We start from the raw sequence: 11,615 nt of genomic DNA on the forward strand, positions 1-11,615 counted from the left end.
ACTCCCTTCACATAGCATACACTTTGAGAATTTTTAAGGAAGAAGGAAGGAGTTGCAAAGTGGATAATGACAGGATAATTCAGTCACAGGAGAGACTTACTAGGGAACAAGAGAAACAAGTAGAGGTTAATGTAGTTAACCCTAAGGGTTTGTCAGATTTGTAGAGACAAGGACCACTCATGTTCAGTCATGATAGAAGGACTAGCCTAATGGAGCCTATGGTAGTAGATCTCATGATGGACATAGGTCAAACATGGATGATATTGTCAAGGATTTCATATTATTTGATACAGTTGATAGGAGAGGTAGTGGGCATGGGCATTATTCTATTTTTGGTTCTGATAGATACCATGGTCATCATCGCCATCATTCATACAAGAAGAGTGATAGGGGATATTTCCGAATGAGTTCAAGAAATCCAAGCCACCTATTTGATGGAGAAATGAAGAAGTCACAGGATGCAAAAGGTTGATTTCTCGGGCTGAGTAAGTTCTTCAGATTGCATGATTACTCGAAGAATTTGAAGGCCAGAACAACTATGTTCAGTCTTAGAGGTAAAGCAGGCATTTGGTGGGAAGATAAGAAGATTTTCAGAGGCATCTAGGAAGAGGAGTTGACTCTGAGGGATATTGAAAGACTTTTCAGGAAGAAGTATCTATTAGAGAGATATTATGATGACAGGGTGAAGGAGTTCCATGAGTTGAAGATGGGGTTTATGACTGATGATGAGTATACTAGAATATTCTTGTAGTTATTGAGGCATGTACTATATCTTAAGGAGGAGAAAGCTAAGATTTAGAGATTCATCAGTGGATTGTCGGTAGTATTCAAACAAAGGATTGAGTTTGATGACCCTAGATCGTTGGAGGAAGCCATCATAAATTTGAAGCATTTTTATGAGCAATCAAAGCATAAGAAAAAATCTCAGCGATGATGGAAATGGAAAGACAAAGCTAAGGGAAAGTTGCAAGTGAAGAAAACAAGACCTCAGGATGTAGGTCATAAAGAGAATGTGGTTCCTTACACGAAATTTAATGTAGCTAGACAGGGACATGGGTCATAGCCTAGAGGAAATAAGAAAAAAGGTGATGGTAAAAAACAATTGTAGTGTTGGATATGTGGCAAGGAGAATCTCAAGAACGATTATCCATCGTATCAGGGTGGTGTTGTACTATACAACAAACCCAAATTTCCTATTTTATAAATTTCTTATGAAATTTATTATATTAAAATAGGGACCCTTTAATTTAAAAAAAAACTTTGATTTTTCTAAAAATACAAACAAAAATAGAAAATATAGAAAAAATCAACATAAAAATTGTTAATAAAATCTTACAATCAAAGTTTAATACTTACGCTTTTTAATTAAAACCCAAGTATTAAACATAGACTATCCCAAAAAATGGAATTAAATAGTCCCCAGAAACCAAACTATACTTAATCTTAACTATTAAACATTATGGGTTATTTAATGAAAAAAACGAAATAAAACGGAGTTTTTATCTTGGAAGGTTGAAATCTTTATAAAACTCTAAATACCTCACATTGCACATAAAAAATAAGCAGAAGGCAAGACTGGACCCTGTTAAACACACATGGACAGCAAAGGATAGGAAAGATAAATCAGTGAGTACTTTTTTTTATTAACAGGAGATGTACATTTATAATACAATGTTGTGACTCTTGGGTTTCAGATCCCAAGGTCTCTTGGACTCCTTTTGTCCATTTGACTTCTACACTAACCCAATAGGATTAGGTGTCCAACATTCCCCCCCTTAATCCGAAGGGTTATGTATGAGTCCAAGAAGAGAGCTGTAATACAAAATGTGCAAAAAATGCATGGCAGCACTAGGTTGAATGTGCTCTATGAAATGTTGGTATAAAGGGCAGTGGTTTAAGGATGACCACCAACACTGGAACGCTTAGTGCAGTTCCCGGAACTCTTCCAAAACTGGCAAGAAGCTGGAGTCTTCTGCTAGAGGAAGTGTTCTTAATCTGTGATGGTTTAAGGATGACCAACAACTCTGGAATGCTTAATGCAATTCCTGGAACTCTTCCAAAACTGGCAAGAAGCTGGAGTCTTCTGCTAGAGGAAGTGTTCTTAATCTGTGATGGTTTAAGGATGACCAACAACTCTGCGATTCCTGGAACTCTTCCAAAACTGGCAAGAAGCTGGAGTCTTCTGCTAGAGGAAGTGTTCCAGATTGCCAACTGAAGGCATGTTTAGGCATCTTTGTCTCTGGCTACAACTTTGAAATTGGTGTGGCAGGTTGTGGCTCAGGCTCGCTTGATGTGACTTTGAAGCTTGTAGACGACCATCATTTCCCCCCCTATCAGATACAAGGTGAGATGATGGAGAAAACTCAACTGCAAGACTGTTCAATACTCTGGAACAAGTTCTGATATGTGTTTGGAATATCTTCTTGGCTGTTGATGCCCATTGCCAAGAAGCGATCCATCCAAGATGAATCTTTGTTCTTGCAGGACGTTTGTTTCTGAAGCATCTGTGTGAAGAATGGCTAGTTTTATGACAGTGCTTACATGGATGAAGATCAAAACAGTGATCTTTCAGATGGCCAACTCGATCACAGTGTTGGCATTTAACGATCTGTTGTTGTTTTTGCTGTGGAAGAGGGGCAGAGTCTGGAACAACTGAAGCTGAACTGTCATGAGGAGCAGGTGAACTGTCATGAATGAATCCAGCACTCTGAAACTGAATGGACTTGGCATAGTCTGGAATATGAAAGGACAAGTCCTTGTCATATCCAAGACCAGTTCTGTGCTTGTTGTGGACAAGCTATTCCCAAGGTCTGATGATGGGCTTGGGAAGTGCAGACTGAGTTTCTGCATCTGCATATACAACTGCTGCTTTATTTGAATGAACTGTAACATTATTAACATGCTGCTGATGGGTGGTTGTCTCAATGTTCTGAACAGAAACAGGTTCAGAATGGTGTCTATTTTGATGTAGCTCTTCTTGCTGTAGCTGTGATTCAAGCTGCAAAAAATCGATCTTTTCCTATGCATTTTGTCGACATGTCTGAATTTCTGAGAGGGATCCTTTGCTGATTTGTAATGTGTCATCAACAGTAGATTGTATAAGAGTTTTCATGAACTCTAATACTTCACTGATTCTGGCCATTTATGCGTTAAAAACTACTACTTAATGCAGAAAAGTAATATCTACTCACACTACACAACAATATCCTTTATAAATGTCAGCAAATGATCAGTGTGCAATGTAAAAGATTACAATCAGTTCACTAGAATCTTTATGCAGCAGTGGAATCAAGGAATCAATGCACTGTAATGAAATCTAAATACAGAGCCACACTGGGGCAGCAACAATTGCAAACTTGTTTGGATCCTTCAAGTACTCCTTCACTTTCAAATCAGCGTCAGCAACAAGTTTCCAGAATTCAGGTTCTTTAAAACGGACTAGTAACATGCATCTCAGCAATTTCACAACTGTACCATTGTCTTTTAATGCTTCCACATGTAGTAATAGTCTCCAAATAAACTTATATTATCCAGTAGCAAATTCAGAGATTAAATGCAATGACCATTAAGTGATAGCTACTACATAATGGACTGTTCTCATTCAAAAACTTAACTTAAACAAAGAACAGATTGGAAGATAAAACCCGACAATTAAATGTCAGCGAATACAAATTAGTAGATATGTAATTATCAGTCCCCAAAATGGCACCTCAACATTTGTTTATGATGTACGCTGCCCAGGAAATGGAAGAATAGATTCCCTCTTCACCACAGTCCTTGTATCATCATCAAACCATACTCATTCAACTTCTGAGATAGCATACAGTCCCTTTAATGCAGCTACATCAATAACAGAAGATGGAAACACGTAAAGAATACCGGTGACCTTGATGCCAAAAGGCTTACAACTAAGCCAAAAGAGGATCTTTATAATCAAAAGCCAAAAGAACTTGTATCTACTAGCATTCCTTCAAATGTAACTACAGCAGTACAAGATGCCCTTCTCGGTTCACATACATGGAGAATAATTCAATTCAAACTCCTTTTTTTTTTTTTTTAATATAGTTTCCAATTACACCATAAGCCCACCATACTAATATATAATATGAATAGTGCATCCAACTCATCCAACATATTCAACCAACATGTCATATGAATATACCAGTCAATACAACCACCGCACCATGTTACGTTGCACCATACCACAGTTACGCTCACGGTCTTCAATTTATATCAGCCTTTAGTTGCTAGCATACCATACTCAATTCAACGCATTAGTAAATTTTTTTTTTTTTTTGAGTCCTCTGCATACAGTGCGTCAAATCTATCTACATTCCTCCAGCGAAATTTTCCACTCCATATCTACGTTCCTCGTTCTATAGAAATGAAATATTGTTGTAAGAATGACTGTCGCAAAGCTTGTGAAAAAAAGCTTGTAGCTGCGGACCTGTAACCACGACAGAGAGCAACGTAACTCCAAAATTGGAAAGGGATCAACTTTGGAATAGTGGCCAATGTGCAGAGAGAGTTTTACAAATGTATAAGAGCGCAAAGATGCGACACAGGTTCAACTTAAAAAACACTAAAGATGGCAGAGACATTGACTAGTTTTCATGGAGAAGGAGCAATGAACATGAGTTGGGAAAAACATAGAAATGCTCATCGAAAATACAGAGAAACGGTCATATAAAACCAACGCACAAAGCTTTGGATTCTTATTGATGAATACAGCTTAAACTTTTCTGCAGGAACTTGTAATCGCCGTGAACGAAACCTCCAAGTTAGCTGACATAAGTGCTGATGACTGCAGCAATAGCATCTGGAGACTCGACTTTGTATTAATTCTCGAGTCAGGCTTTCACCAACCAGGATTTACATCCAATGCTGTACCTCCTTCCGGTCCTACACACAGTCCCACTGTTTCAGTATCACAAAAGAAGCAAAAGACTACACATGTAATGTCAAGTATGCATTTACAGCCTCCACCAAATCGCCATCAGTCACCAGCTCCGTCATCATCAGTCCCATTTGCAGCGACATCGAAGCAGGGAGATCCTCTGGGAGTTCGAGGCAGGAAATCCAAAGATCACTCGCTGCTGGTTGTGCCTGCGAGCAACGTTTAAAACCGGGTGGTATCGATGAGCAGTCGTATGGGAGAAACGTATACCAGGCAGAGGAACTTGCAGCAGAGGCTTGTTGCCTTGCAACTTATAATCACAAGCCTACGGTCACTTCCAGGGAGATTCAGACCAATTTCATTGTCGACAGAGCGTCGTCATGAAAACCAATCAGTACTGAGGAACAGCGTAATACAGGGCCTATGTTTTCTATGCTCCTCGACTTCTTTTGTATGCGGGCTCAGATATGGGCAGATTTGGTGCTCTGAAGAAAATGTGGCCCAACTTCTATCAACGGGCACAGTGGTTGTAGATGGCGGCAAAGGATACGACGTTATGGGATGACTCTGCTCTACTCAACGCTTTCAATAAGGCCATGACCAAATACCGGGACATGCATAAAAACCCAAGTAAAGATATTGGGCTAGGAGATGCCAAAACAGGGACCGAAACAGTTGACAATGGGCATGACAAAGCGATACGGTGAAATGGAAATTGATAAATCTGGGGAAGGAAGTTCAGATACAGATGTCACAGAAATGCTCCATGCTTGGTTTTCAGCAGGCTTTTATACGGCGAGGTGTCTCTCACGAAAAGCTTTAGTGTAAATAGTCAGGATCAACAAGTCCATTCTTCATTTTCAACCAAAGAAGGCGGAAATAATTCTCTGTTTATAACTGATAGTGATAACATAGGAAAGAAAATGCCTGTCGATTCAGAAAGAATGCATGACCTTGGACAAGGGATGGTTGAAGTTTATGGAGCTGAGAAGTAGGCAATGAATTCTGGACATAGATAAATAATGCAAAGGTAGCAGAGATGGCACCGTTTCTGAAAGTAGAACCCTCGAAATGGACTGGGTAATACCGTGGTCAGCGCTGTCTGGTAAACAGTTTTAATGCACTGCACATTCAGAATGATGATACCAGCTGCGTCCTCCACAATTCTTTGTCAGGCAGCGTTCACCAATCCAGCCACGTACGGAGTCACGTCCGAGGTGTAACGGTTGGCAGATTATACCAAAAAACGGATGCGCACAGAGTTGTCAGAGGCAAAGCAGCGCAGTGCAGGACAGAGCAGCGATATTCAATTACTAGCATATCCCAGGCAGAGGCAGAGCAGCGCAGGACAGAGCAGCGCAGTGCTCCGGGCAGAGGCGTTGATGACAGAGGCGTTATAAGGTCGCGCTTGAAAAGAATATGGCAGAGGGCCAGGACTGCTCACAACAGAGGAATGACAGCGCTGAAACAGGTGGCTCACAGAAACAGGTGGCTCACAAAAACAGGTGGCTCACAATGGAGCAGGGCAAGAGATCGCCCGCTCTGATACCATGTTAAACACACATGGATAGCAAAGGATAGGAAAGATAAATCAGTGAGTACTTTTTTTTATTAACAGGAGATGTACATTTATAATACAATGTTGTGACTCTTGGGTTTCAGATCCCAAGGTCTCTTGGACTCCTTTTGTCCATTTGACTTCTACACTAACCCAATAGGATTAGGTGTCCAACAGACCCGAGTGTGTTATTAACTATTTCCAAAAATAACCCAACGTCCATCACAATCGCATGATCCGCTATAAGTCCATGCCTCCTACCTTAACTGTTAGGTCCCTATAATACTAGTGATCCCCCCATTACTATTGTCATTGTATCCCTTATTGTTATTGTTGTGCCCCTATTGCTCCCATATTGTTATTATTGTGCCCCATAAAAGCCCACTATTGTTATTTTTATGCCCTTATATTATTATTGTTAGGTCAGCGTTGGTTATATTGTGACCCCTTAGACTCCTATATATAGAATGGAGGTTTTGTCATTTGTATCATCCAAGAATTGTTCATTTATGTAATGTAAAGGAGGTTTCCCCCTCGAAGAGGGTGATTTGTAAGTCATTGATATATATTTCCTATCTTTTTGTGAGCTGATTTCATAACATTTGGTATTAGAGGCTTTGGATTCTAGGGTTTCGTTGCTCCAAATTGGTCTTCGTGGAATTTTCATTATAACGTTTTTTTCTGCGACATTTCAGAAGATAAAAGCATAAACCCATTTGAGACAAATTCATTCTGAACCACGGGTCTGAATTTCCGATCTTGTCTCGCTATCTTTTTGGAGATATGACCTGAGCAAATTAGGGTTTTTGCAAGCTCCAAAATTCCATCTCAAGCAGGCAATCGTGGAATTTTCGCTATAATTTGTTTTCTACGAAGTTTTAAATTTAGATTTAAAACCAATTTGAGCCAAAATCTCAGTGAAGCTCGGGCCTAAATTTTAGAGTTTGTGTAGCTATATTTTTGGAGATACAGTCCAAGACATTTAGAGTTTCGGCATGCCCCCGAATTACAACCCAAATAGGTAATCTTGGAAAAATCGTCATAACTCTCTTTTGGAGAATCTGATTCAAATTTCATAAGAAGTGATAGAAAGAAGACAGACTTTAGTTTTTTCATTATCATTTTTAGAACCTAAGGTCGAAACAGTGACACGTGGCACGTCATACATGTTTGCTCTACTAAACTGGTCTATAATCAGGTCATCATGGGAGATTTGGCATAAATGTTCATTGGAGAATCCAATCTTGATTAGACTTGCGGGGTTAGAAAGAAGAATCATAGGGTTACTGTAGGAATAAATTTCAGACCTTAGAGATCCGAAATCACAGAGATACAATAGATTCAATATCGAACTCGTACAAAGTGAAAAAAGATGTGTAGTTTTTTTAATTTTTTGCATATAAGTTTAGTTTGAAAAATTAGTTTCCAGGAATTCAAAGGGTATAGTGAAAATTTATTATCATTAATTGATGCCCCAAAGAAATAAAATGGAAACACCTAGTAAGCGACCTGAAATCTCTAGCATGACTCATGAAGAAGAGGAAGAAATGCAACATGATATATCAAAATTGCAAGACCAAGTGCACCAAAATTCACTCGCACAAAAAGTAACAGAAGCTAACGTGGATGGTTTAAAGAAAAGCATAGAAGCTGATATGAATGAAATGGAACCTAGGATGGATGGCATGGTAGTTAAGATGGATGGTGTGGAAGGTAAGATGGATGATTTAAAGAAAGGTGTGGAAGCTAGGAAGATTTGAAGACATATTTGACAAAGTTTCTATAAAAAATGCTTACTGATGGCGAAATGGTAGTAAATGAAACTCATGATGAGAAAAAAAAATGTTAATCATGATTTCATAGACTCTAACGTTGGATCAAAGACCCACGATGTTCCAAAGATCAATATGAGGAAGTTTGATGGCAAGGATCCCATAACATGGATACTACATATGGAGCAATTTTTCGATCTCCATAATGTGCAAAACACACAAAAGGTATGCATTGCAACTTTATATTTGGAACCAAATCAGTTTGTATGGTATCAATGGCTTTTCTCTCGTAAATAAATTTTCACTTGGGCTATTTTTACAGATGAAATGATATCACATTATGAGGATACAAAAAGAAACACTTTTTTTAGCCAATTGATAAATCTCAAACAAAAGGGTTTAATGATGGAGCACATTGAGGAATTCCAAAAATTGAATATAAGGGTAAAAGATATTCCAGAGGAGCATAGGATTGATGTGTTCATAGGGTCTTTAAAGGATAACATCCAACATAAGGTTCGCCTTTGGGAACCTGATTCATTGGAGCAAGCATTCAGGTTGGCAAGAAAAATGGAAAGAAAAAATATGGCAACAAGGAAGCCAATCACTCACAATCATAAAGATGGAAGTGTTATTGCCTCTAACCATCCACAACCTACAAGGTTGACACCAAAACAATTGGAAGAAAAAAGAGAAAAAGGGCTTTGTTACTGTTGTGATAGAAAATACACTAAAGGTCATAAGTGCGTTGAGAAGAAATTATTTTGAATAAATTGCGAAGAGGAGGAAGAAAAGGAACAAGAAACGTCAAAAGAAGAGGTTATACATGAGGAACAAAACCTAGAGAAAGAAGAAGTGAATCCAACCATATATTGTAATTCATTGGTTGGAATTACCACTCCTCAAACTATCAAGATAGAAGGGCATATCAAGAAGAAAAAGATAATAGTGTTGATTGATTCGGGCAGTACCCATAATTTTATTCATGTAATATAGCCAAGGAATTGAATTGTTGCCTATATCCAACACTAGAGTTTCAAGTGATAGTTGCAAGTAGAGGAATTATAAATTTCTCAGGAAGGTGCCATAATATCAAGCTATCCATGGGTGAATATGTATTGAATAATCCAATGCTTTCCATTCCAATGGGTGGTGCTGATGTTGTACTAGGAGTCCAATGGCTACAATCCTTGGGTACAACAGCTTTTAATTTTCAAGAAATTTTAATGAAATTTTCTTCAGAAGGAAAGGAAGTTGAATTAAGGGGTATTGCAGGGAAACTAGGAAGGATAATCAACTCTAACAGAATGACAAAGCTTCTAAAGAAATAACAACGAGGCATAATTGCACAATTATATTCACTAAAGGTTCTCACATCGAAATCATCTATTTCTCCAGATCTCCAAAAAGTCTTGGACAATCATTCCAAGGTATTTGAGACTCCAAAAGTCCCCCCACCTATTTGTGATCATGATCATGCTATTCATTTGATTCCAGGAAGTGTTCGTCCAAACATCAAGCCTTAGAGATATCCCTATGCCCAAAAGAGTGAAATTGAATGTATGGTTGCAGAAATGCTAGAGGTTGGTATAATTCAACCTAGTCAAAGTTCTTTCTCTACTCCAGTAGTATTGGTCGACAAGAAGGATGGATCATGGTGCATGTGTCTAGATTTTAGAGAGCTCAACAAGCTCACTATTAAAGATAAATTTCTCATTCCTGTCATTGATGAATTATTGGATGAATTGCATGGATCAATTTACTTCACCAAGTTGGATCTTCGTTTAGGGTATCATCAAATCAGAATCAAGACTGAAGACATTTCGAAAACAACATTTAGAACTGATGAGGGTCATTATGAATTTTTGGTCATGCCTTTTGGCCTTACAATTGCACCTTCTACATTTCAAGGTTTGATGAATTCCATTTTCAAACCCTTCCTTAGAAAATTTGTGTTAGTATTTTTTGATGATATACTAATCTATAGTAAGTCTTGGAAGGATCACGTTCAACATGTTGATAGGGTGCGGAAACTATTGGAGGAGAAGCAATTATATGCAAAAACCTCCAAATGTTTCTTTGGAGTACAAGAGGTGGAATATCTGGGTCATATTGTTTCTCATGAAGGTGTTAAGGTAGACCCTAGAAAAATTAAAACCATTAAGGAATGGAAAATCCCCACATCCGTAAAGCATATGCAAGGATTTATCGGGTTGATAGGGTATTATCGCAAGTTTGTTAAGAATTATGGGAGAATAGCAGCACCTCTAACAACATTATTGAATAAAGATGCATTTTCATGGAATCGAGAAGCAACGAAGGCCTTTGAACATCTTAAAGAGGCAATGTGCCAAGCACCAGTCTTAGCTACACCGGACTTCACAAAAACCTTTATTCTGGAATGTGATGCCTCAGGAAATGGAATTGGTGTTGTCTTAACGCAAGAAGAAAAACCCATTGCTTTTGAAAGTCGTCCAATCAAAGGGAAGTATTTACACATAGCTATTTATGAGAAGGAAATGTTGGCAATAGTACATGCACTTAAGAAGTGGCGACCCTACCTAATGGGAAGACACTTCAAGGTAAAAACAGATTATGATAGTCTTAAATACTTTTTAGAACAAATATTTTATTCAGAAGAGCAGCAAAAATGGGTCACAAAGGTGTTGGGTTATGACTTTGAAATCATCTACAAAAAAGGGAAGAAAATTATTGTGGTAGATGCACTCTCAAGAGAGGATGAGGATGTGGAAGCATTTCTTTGCGCCATTTCTATTATCCAACCAGATTGGATAAACGAAGCAAAGGATGAATGGAAGAATGAAAAAGAAGTGTGGGCACTCATTCAAAAGTTACAACAAGATCCCAATACATCTGATACATTTAGCTGGAAAATGATTCATTCTGGGAAAAAGATTGGTTATACCTATGTAAGAATTCCAAACTCAAACAAAATATTCTTAGGGAATTGCACACCTCTCTTAGGAGGGCACTCAAGATTTCTAAAAACTTACCACAGGGTTAAGAAGGATTTTTTTTGGGATGGCCTTAAATCGGATATTCAAAATTTTGTGGTAGAATATTTGGTTTGCCAACAAAATAAAGTTGAAGCAATTAAGACTCCAGGTATATTACAACCTTTATCCATTCCAAGCCAACATTGGGAGGAGGTTTCAATGGATCTTATCACAAGTTTACCACAGTCTAAAGGAAAGAGTGTTATCATGATGGTACTTGACAGACTTACCAAGTATGCACACTTTTGTGCATTATTTCATCCATTTAAAGCAAGTACAATTTCTACTGCATTTATGGAAATAATTCAAAAGCTACATGGAAACCCAAAGATTATTGTAAGCGATAGAGATCCCATTTTCATTGGCAAATT

Source organism: Pinus tabuliformis, chromosome 7 (genome assembly GCF_031772625.1).
Source record: "Pinus tabuliformis cultivar Carrire ecotype Pingquan chromosome 7, CPIR1, whole genome shotgun sequence".
Taxonomy (NCBI): domain Eukaryota; kingdom Viridiplantae; phylum Streptophyta; class Pinopsida; order Pinales; family Pinaceae; genus Pinus; species Pinus tabuliformis.